This window comes from Budorcas taxicolor, chromosome 7 (assembly GCF_023091745.1).
Source record: "Budorcas taxicolor isolate Tak-1 chromosome 7, Takin1.1, whole genome shotgun sequence".
NCBI classification, from domain to species: Eukaryota; Metazoa; Chordata; class Mammalia; order Artiodactyla; family Bovidae; genus Budorcas; species Budorcas taxicolor.
The window spans coordinates 51,899,938-51,909,563 of record NC_068916.1 but is presented as its reverse complement, the minus strand read 5'-3'; the positions used below and the strand labels follow the sequence as shown (position 1 = coordinate 51,909,563).

General features: G+C 43.8%; 1 pseudogene; it reads left to right on the top strand.

The window, feature by feature from the left end:
• The first annotated feature begins 5,598 nt into the window (after positions 1–5,598).
• Positions 5,599–6,657, top strand: LOC128051293 (40S ribosomal protein SA-like; annotated as a pseudogene).
• Positions 6,658–9,626: the final 2,969 nt, after the last annotated feature.

The following is a 9,626-nucleotide window of genomic DNA, read 5'->3' as shown; positions in this document are numbered from 1 at the left end:
CAGACATGGTATGGAACTAACAGAAGCAGAAGATGCTAAGAAGTGGCAAGAATACACAGCAGAATTGTACAAAAAAGATCTTCACTACCCAGATAATCACGATGTTGTAATCACTCACCTAGAACCAGACATCCTGGAATGTGAAGTCAAGTGGGCCTTAGAAAGCATCACTACGAACAAAGCTAGTGGAGGTGATGGAATTCTATTTGAGCTATTTCAAGTCCTGAAAGATGATGCTATGAAAGTGCTACATTCAATATGCTAGCAAATTTGGAAAACTCGGCAGTGGCCACAGGACTGGAAAAGGTCAGTCTTCATTCCAATGCCAAAGAAAGGCAATGATAAAGAATGCTCAAACTACCGCACAATTGCACTCATCTCACATGCTAATAAAGTAATGCTCAAAGTTCTCCAAGCCAGGCTTCAGCAATACGTGAACTGTGAACTTCCTGATGTCCAAGGTGGTTTTAGAAAAGGCAGAGGAACCAGAAATCATATTGCCAACATCCGCTGGATCATTGAAAAACCGAGAGAGTTCCAGAAAAACATCTATTTCTGCTTTATTGGCTATGCCAGAGCCTTTGACTGTGTGGATCACAATAAACTGTGGAAAAGTCTGAAAGAGATGGGAATACCAGACCACCTGACCTGCCTCTTGAGAAATCTGTATGCAGGTCAATAAGCAACAGTTAGAACTGGACATGGAACAACAGACTGGTTCCAAATAGGAAAAGGAGTACGTCAAGGCTGTATATTGTCACCCGGTTTATTTAACTTATATGCAGAATACATCATGAGAAACTCTGGGCTGGAGGAAGCACAAGCTGGAATCAAGATTGCTGGGAGAAATATCAATAACCTCACATATGCAGATGACACCACCCTTATGGCAGAAAGTGAAGAAGAACTAAAGAGCCTCTTGAGGAAAGTGAAAGAGGAGAGTGAAAAAGTTGTCTTAAAGCTAACATTCAGAAAACTAAGATCATGGCATCCGGCCCCATCACTTCATGACAAATAGATGGGGAAACAGTGGAAACAGTGGCTGACTTGATTTTGGGGGCCTCCAAAATCACTGCAGATGGTGATTGCAGCCATGAAATTAAAAGACACTTACTCCTTGGAAGGAAAGTTATAACCAACATATTAAAAAGCATATTAAATAATATGCTTTTAGCTGTCTAGCTAAAGCAGAGACATTGCTCTGTCAACAAAGATCCATCTAGTCAAGGCTATAATTTTTCCAATGGTCTTATATGGATGTGAGAGTTGGACTATGAAGAAAGCTGAGCACTGAAGAGTTGATGCTTTTGAACTGTGGTGTTGGAGAAGACTCTTGAGAGTCCCTTGAACTGCAAGGAGATCCAACCAGTCCATCCTAAAGGAGATCAGTCCTGGGTGTTCATTGGAAGGACTGATGCTGAGGCGGAAACTCCGATACTTTGGCCACCTCATGCGAAGAGTTGCTTCATTGGAAAAGACCCTGATGCTGGGAGGGACTGGGGGCAGGAGGAGAAGGGGACAACAGAAGATGAGATGGCTGGATGGCATCACTGACTCGATGCACAGAAGTTTAGGTGAACTCTGGAAGTTGGTGATGGACAGGGAGGCCTGGTGTGCTGTGATTCATGGAGTCGTAGAGTCAGACACGACTGAGTGACTGAACTGAGCTGAAGTGAACTGATGCCTTTCATGGGCTTCCCTGGTGGGTCAGTCGGTAAGGAATCTGCCTGCAATGCAGGAGACCCAGGTTCGACCCCTGGATCAGGAAGATCCCTTGGAGAATGGAATGGCAACCCACTCTAGTATTCTTGCCTGGAGAATTCCTTGGGCAAAGGAGCCTGGTGGGTTACAGTCCATGGGGTCGCAAAGAGTTGGACCCAACTGAGTGACTAACACACATACACATGCCCTTTATGAGTCCTAGCTCTGGCCAGTTAAACAAATCCCACTAACCATAAAGGCCTTCCTAAGAAAGCCAGGGATCTTCCTGCTTAAGTTTTTGTTATGATCTTTTCACTTAGCCCAAGGCTTCAAGTCAGGCACAGCACAACTCTGGCTAGTAAGTTGAAGCTGACACAATGCCTTTTAGGGCTGAGGCAGTGTCAGGGTACACATGTCAAAATTACAATTCCAGAGGGTACATGTAGTACCTCTGGAGACAGAGTTTTCATTGTTAGAGCACCCCAAGCAGTACATATATCAGCTAGGCAGTACCGGTTGACAGCATCCAAGATAGCCTCCAACCATGGTACCTCTTGCTCTGGGATTCTCAGTTCAGTCCAATAATTCACTTCAGTTTTTTATTTCAAAGGGGCTTCCCAAGGCAGTCATTTCCAAACAGATTTGCTTGTACACTATATCAATTTATCCACCTCATGTGTGTGGACAGCATCTGGAAGTGTTCTGCATCGAAAGTGCAGGTGCTGGAGCCATTCTCTGCTGCTTCATAGTCAGCAGTGTCAGGTGTGATTTAGGGCTGAGCAGTCCAGCGGAATTATATGTGTTCACAGCAGCTTGGTAGGCAGCATGGGGAGTTTTCCTTCAAGAAGAGAGGGAAGCTTCCAGGAACAGTTCTGAAAAACAAAAACCATTAATGTCCTCCCCACTGTCTGTGCCTCTCCAGAATGTGTTTTCTTCATTGTCAAAAAATCAAATGTATCCCATTTAGCAACTATAAATAACTTTATTTTTTAGTTATCCCTACTCCAACCCAGAGCTCTTGTTTGGAAAGGCTGTGTGCAAGAGACAAAAGCAGTTTCACAGAAAAGATTTTTTGATGTAATTTAACCACAAAGTCATATCATGTTAAGGAGTTGGTCATGATGATATTCTGAATTTTCAAAGGTTTTCAACATGATTTATAGAGATCAATCTATTTCTAGGGATAGTTGCATTTAACAGTCAAATTGCCTTAATAAGATGTGTCTACTAGGAAAAAGGTAAGGGAAATAGAGTCACACTGTTAGTTCATTGATGCAGATTGCAACCAAACCAGAAATCTGAATACAGCAAGTCAATAGCAGTGCAACATATTGCATTAGGGTCCAGAGTCTGATCTGTCTGGAGTGAGTGGAGGGGTCATAGTCACTGTAATGTGCCTTCCCCCAGCTTTCCACAGTACTCACAAGTTAGAAATGCAACCAGTCTCTGTATGTATCTATCAGAAATGTAGAGGCAATCAGCACCTCAATTGCAAATAGCCCTATCAGAAAATAAGCCCTTTTCTGTGGGCATCTGTAAGTGGCCCAGATAGTCCAGCCAGCATCCATGTTTTCACTGTTCAGGGCTCCACAAAGTGGTTTCCCAAACCTGCACAATCACAGAATCTATCTTCCCTTTATTTATTAAAAAATTTATTTATTTGACTGTGCCGGGTCTTAGTTGTAGCACAGGGAATCTTCAATCTTTGTTGTGGCTTGCTGGGTCTTTAGTTGCAGCATGTGAACTCTTAGTTGTGACATGTGGGATCTAGTTCCCTGACCAGGGATCGAACCAGGACTCCCTGCATTGGGAGCTCAGAGTCTTAGCCACTGGACCACCAGGGAAGTCTCTGTGTCCCCTTGATTGAGCCTATGGCTGCTTTCAATTTGGCACAGCTCATGCTCTAACTGAAATGGCCCTTAGAAGATAGTATCAGATTTTCACTTAGAGTCAGATCTAGGTGATTCGGATCTGTGAATTCATAATTCCAAGAAAGCCAGTGGTAAGGGACAGTGGAAATGCTCCCCAAATCCAAGTTCCCAGATAACAGCCACAGGCCAGCCTTGCAAGCAGGGCTTTCTAAGGATTTGCTGCATTAGCTCTTTTCTGCACAGGGTTCTTCCAGCTGATAAGTATATCTATCCCAATTATACACTCAGGGACCTGGGAAATAATCACATGGTCTGTGGATGCTTTGGCTCCACTTTGAGGTGGATTTGGGCCTACATTTCATTCATCTCTTGATCTCTATAAGCCTTCATTATAGCTGAAGGACCATTGTAGTGTTTTAGGTCACCTCTTTCAGAGGCTGCTCCGGAACTATATTTGACCTCCTTTGAGAATTCTGAATAATCCACTTTTCCAAGTGCAGTTACCTAGGCAAATAGCTGCAGATCTCTGGAGGAAAGGATAGAAGGAACACTTGAGCTTCCCTGGTAGCTCATTGGTAAAGAATCAGCCTGCCAAGGCAGGAGACCCAGCCTCAATCTCTGGGTCAGGAAGATGCTCTGGAGAAGGAAATGGCAACCCATTCCAGTACTCTTGCCTGAGAAATCCCATGGACAGAGGATCCTGGTGGTCACTGGGTTGCCAAAGAGTCAGACATGACTTAGCAACCAAACAACAACAGAAGGAACACTTAGAGTCTTTAGTTGCAGTGGCATTGCCCTTCTTTAAGGAGTGTTATCTTCTCCTTCTAACAGGCTCTGGTATGTGACCTGATATATCTAAACACAGAGTGAGGAACTACAGTGTTCCATTGTAATAGCTGTGCATGTTGCCTGCTAAGTCGACTCAATCATGTCCAACTCTGTGATCCCATGGACTGTAGCCCATCGGGCTCCTCTGTCCATGAGATTCTCCAGGCAAGAATACTGGAGTGGGTTGCCGTGCTCTCCTCCAGGGGATCTTCCCGACCCAGGGATCCAACTCTTGTCTCCTAAGTCTCCTGCATTGGCAGGCATGTTCTTTGCCACTAGTGCCACCTTCAAAGGTGCAGTAGCTGTACACCAACTCTCAAATATATTTACAAAACAAGACAAGCTACATTTATTTTCTTGTCTTTCTTGCTCCCAGGAACACATTGATTTATTAGGCATAGCCACAATCCCCATGTGTAAAAACACCTTGATTGCCATGGTGGTCTTGCTGATACCACAGTAGTTAAATCTGCTTTGCCACTAATAGTTATGTGGAGCTATTTGGCCTCTGTTATTCTGAAATCTCATTATTCTTACTCATGCCAGAGAGCTCAGTTCTTTGCCAGCATCAGTACCACCAACCCTTGTCTATAAGGGATAGCTACCCACTGAGCTTCACAAAGATGTCAGTATTTTTCTCATTAGAAGCCTCACTTCTGGGCCATCTTAGAGAACATAATTTTGGGGTTCTCAGGTTTTATACAGTCAATCTATTCTAACATCCTCACCTCTTTGAGCCTTCTTATATTCTCTTCCATACTATGTCTGAGGATATTTCATATCTCTACTACATTTATTAGCTATTCATTCTGTCTAATCCTCAAAGAACCATTGATCTTTCTGGCCAAAGTATTAGGATCTGGTTCAAGTATCCTTGCCAGAAGCTTAAATCCCAAGTCATGGACAAGTTCTCCATGTCATTTAATTCTGTCATATCCAGCTTTGTATTATGTGCCCTAGTCCAATACTCTCAAAATCCATTCTCTTATGTTTCCCTGGATCCTCTTGTACATTTGGTCAGGTCTTGCAATTGCTTCTGAGAAAGTGATCTCCTCTAGAATGGAAAGTGTGCTTTTCCATAGGTCATAGCCTAAGGAATGTGGATTAGAAGGAGAGATATTGATTTTTTCACACTACTAAGACAGGGATCCATATGGCGTTTTGGATTCCCACTGTAATGTAAACGGAAACTTTCACAATGTTTGCTGTCCTTGATGTCCTGCAAATGGAGGAGGGTGGTGTCCTCAAATTCCTTGCAGTGGGAACCCACGTAGGTGGCATCAACCTTGACTTCCAAATGGAACAGTACACCTACAGAAGGAAAAGTTATGGCGTCTACATCATAAATCTGAAGAGAACTTGGGAGAAGCTTCTGTTGGCAGCTTGTGCCATTGTTGCCTTTGAAACCCCAGCTGATGTCAGTGTCACATCCTCCAGGAATACTAGCCAAAGAGCTGTGCTGGTTTGTTGCTGCCACTGGAGCTATTCCTATTACAGGCCACTTCAGTCCTGGAACTTTCACTAACCAGATCCAGGCAGCCTTCCAGGAGCCAAGACTTCAGTTAGTTACTGATCCCAGGGCTGACCACCAGCCTCTCACAGATGCCTCCTACATTAACCTACCTACCATTGCTCTGTGTAACAGACTCTCCTCTGTGTTATGCGGACATTGCCATCCTGCAAGAGGAGAATGGGGCGGCAGAGGATGAAATGGTTGGATGGCATCATCGACTCAATGGACATGAGTTTGAGCAAACTCTGGAAGATACGGAGGGACAGGGAAGCCTGATGTGCTGTCATCCATGGGGTTGCAAAGAGTTGGGCATGACTGAATGAACAACGACAACAACAAGGGAGCTCGCTCAGTGGGCCTGATGTGGTGGTGGTTGCAGACCTGGGAAGTTCTGTGCATGTGTGGCATCATCTCCTGGGAACACCCATGGGAAGTCATGCCTGATCTCTGCTTCTACAGAGGTCCTGAAGAGTTTGAAAAGGAATAATAGGTGGCAGCTGAGAAGGCTGTGACCAAGGAGGAATTTCAGCGTGAATGGACTGCTCGGTTCATTCACCAGTTCATTTGCTCACTGAGTTCACTGCTACTCAAACTGAGGGCTGAACTGGTCCAAAGGCATGCAGGAACTCAGCGCAGCGGTTCCCCACTGAAGACTGGAGTGCTCAGCCTGCCACTGCACACTGGTCTGTAGCTCCCACCTGTCAAGCCGCTGAATGGGTAGGAGCAACCACTGAGTGGTCTTAAGTTGTTCTTCCACAACTTTTAAAAAGTAATTTATTCATTTATTAATTTTGGCTGTGCTTGGTCTTTGTTGCTGTGTGGGCTTTTTCTTTAGCTGTAGGGAGCAGGCACTAGTCTCTAGTTGCGATGGTTGGGCTTCTCATTGCAGTGGCTTCCCTTGTGGAACACAGGCTCTAGGGCATTCGGGCTTCCGGAGTTGTGGTTCCAGGGCTCTAGAGCACAAGCTCCATAGTTGTGGCTCATGGGCTTAGTTGCTCCACAGCATGTGGGATCTTCCCAGACCAGGGATGGAACCCTCGTCTCCTGCATTGGGCAGGTGGATTCTTTACTGTTGAGCCACTGGGGAAGCCCCCACATACTCTTAAAATGGAAATAGGTTGACAGAAAATAAACAGTTTCTTTAAAAAAAAAAAAAGGAGAGATGTTAAGAACAAGTGTCATTTTGTAAAGCACCTGCCTCGTAAATGTGTTGTATGGTTTCCAGGAAAGGGGATACTGCTTTCCTCTGGCAAGTAGTTACAAGTCTTACGTTGGCCGGAGGATTCAGAAGAGTCAAGGGCTTTAAGATTTTAGGTTCATTTACCACCAAATATTGGTATAGTTGGAGAAAGGGCTATTTGATATCTTATGGGTAGATCTATGCCTGCATACAGTAAGCAGATGTGTTTTTTTGAAGTAAAAAGCCACATAATTGACCTTCTTTTCAATTTCAGTACTAAAATTCACAACTGCATTGTTGAACATTAGTGAGCATTCATTTGATGCACATATATCTCCATATTCTGTGTCCCATTCTGAGAGAGTTCTGCAAACATGTCTCTCATCCAGTGTGACGTGATGTTTTAAAAATCATTTTCATTTATTTATTCTATTTTTGGTTGCACTGGATCTTTGTTGCTACAAGGGCTTTTCTCTAATTGTGGCAAGTGGGGCCTACCTTTCCGTGCAGTGCCCGGGCTTCTCATTGCAGTGGCTTTTGTTGTTGTGGAGCACGGTCCTAGGCACTCAGGCGTCAGTAGTTGCAGCACTTGGGCCCAGTAGTTGTGGTGCATGGGCTTAGTTGCTCCACCAGAACAGGGATATTCTGGGACCAGGGATCAAACCCAAGTAACTTACCTTGGCAGGCAGATTCTTTACCATTGAACCACCAGGAAAGCTGGACATTGTGACTGATAATAGGAAATACATATTTGGTCTTTCTTCTTGGTTTCTGATATAGCCCCTTACACTGTTGAAATTTCCCAAGAGAGCAATAAAGGTGTCTTTTGTTATGTCAATGAGGTGTCTTTTTGTTGTTCAGTCACTGAGTTTTGTCCCTTGTCTGACTCTTTGTGACCCTATGGACTGCAGATCACCAAGCTTCCCGGTCCTCCACCATCTCTAGGAGTTTGCTCATGTTCATTGAGTTGGTGATGCCATTTAACTGTCTCATCCTCTGTCGCCCACTTCTCCTCCTACCTTCAGTCTTTCTCAGCATCAGGGTCTTTTCCAGTTAGTTAGCTCTTTCGATCAGGTGGCCATATTACTGGAGCTTCAGCTTCAGCATCAGTCCTTCCAATGAATATTCAGGGTTCATTTCTTTCAGGATTGACTGGTTTGATTTCCTTGCTGTCCAAGGGACTCTTAAAAGTCTTTTCCAGCACCACAGTTCAAAGGCATCAGTTCTTTGTTGCTCAGCCTTTTTTACTGTCCAGCTCTCACATCCATACACGACTACTGGAAAAACCATAGCTTTGACTAGACAGACATTTGTTGGCAAAGTAATGTCTCTGCTTTTTAATATGCTGTCTAGGTTTGTTATTGCTTTTCTTCCAAAGAGCAAGTGTCTTTTAATTTCATGGCTGCAGTCACCATCTGCAGTGATTTTGAAGCCCAAGAAAATAAAGTCTGTCACTGTTTCCATTGTTTCCCCATCTTTTTGCTATGAAATGATGGGGCCAGATGCCATGATCTTGGTTTTTTGAATGTTGAGTTTTAAGCCAGCTTTTATCATTTTCCTCTTTCACCTTCATCAAGAGGCTCTTTAATTCCTCTTTGCTTTCTGGCATAAGGGTGGTATCATCTGCATGTCTGAGGTTAATATTTCTCCTGGCAGTCTTGATTCCAGCTTGTGCTTCATCCAGCCCAGCATTTTGCATGATGTACTCTGCATATAAGTTATATAAGCAGGGTGACAAGATAGAGCCTGGATCACTCCTTTTCCAATTTGGAACCAGTCTATTTTTCCACATCTGGTTCTAACTGTTGCTTCTTGACCTGCATACAGGTTTTGCAGGAGGCAGGTCAGGTGGTCTGGAATTCCTATCTCTTTAAGAGTTTTCCAGAGTCTGTTGTGATCCACACAGTCAAAGGCTTTGGCATAGTCAATGAATCAGAAGTAGTTGTTTTTCTGGAATTCTCTAGCTTTTTCTATGATCCAGCGGATGTTGGCAGTTTTATCTCTGATACCTCTGCCTTTTCTAAATCCAACTTTTACATCTGGAAGTTCTTGGTTCACATACTGCTGAAGTCTAGCTTGAAGGATTTTGAGCATTACTTTGCTAGTGTGTGAAATGATTGCAGTTGTGCGGTAGTTTGAACATTCTTTGACATTGCCCTTCTTTGGGACTGGAATGAAAACTGACCTTTTCCAGTCCTGCTGAGTTTTCCAAGTTTGCTGACATACTGAGTGCTGCAGTTTAACAGCATCATCTTCTAGGATTTGAAATAGCTCAACTGAAATTCTGTCAGCTCCACTAACTTCATAGTGATGCTTTCTAAGGCCCACTTCACACTCCAGGATGTCTGGCTCTAGGTGAGTGATCACACCATTGTTGTCATCTGGATCATGAAGATCTTTTTTGTACAGTTCTTCTGTGTATTCTTGCCACCTCTTCTTAATATCTTCTGCTTCTGTTAGGTCCATACCATTTCTGTCCTTTATTGTACCCATCTTTGTATGAAATGTTCCCTTGGTATCTCTAATTTTCTGG